This window comes from Trypanosoma theileri, assembly GCF_002087225.1.
Source record: "Trypanosoma theileri isolate Edinburgh chromosome Unknown TM35_Tth_221_V1, whole genome shotgun sequence".
Classification (NCBI taxonomy): domain Eukaryota; phylum Euglenozoa; class Kinetoplastea; order Trypanosomatida; family Trypanosomatidae; genus Trypanosoma; species Trypanosoma theileri.
The window spans coordinates 1-223 of NW_021640063.1; positions in this window are offsets into that span (position 1 = coordinate 1).

The following is a 223-nucleotide window of genomic DNA, read 5'->3' on the forward strand; positions in this document are numbered from 1 at the left end:
AGAACATATTCCCCCATAAGAACACATTCCCCCATAAGAGCATATTGCCTCACGGGTATTTTGGTTTGTTGGGACCCCGCCGCCTGCCCCACCACAACAATGTGTGAGGCATGTTTGGCTTTTTTCCCTGGGGGATGGAAGTGCGCGTAAGCTGTGCGCCGCGGATGGACAGCCCTCATTGCCAAAGGCGAGCCGTGATTCACTTCAGAGGTCCAAGGCACCT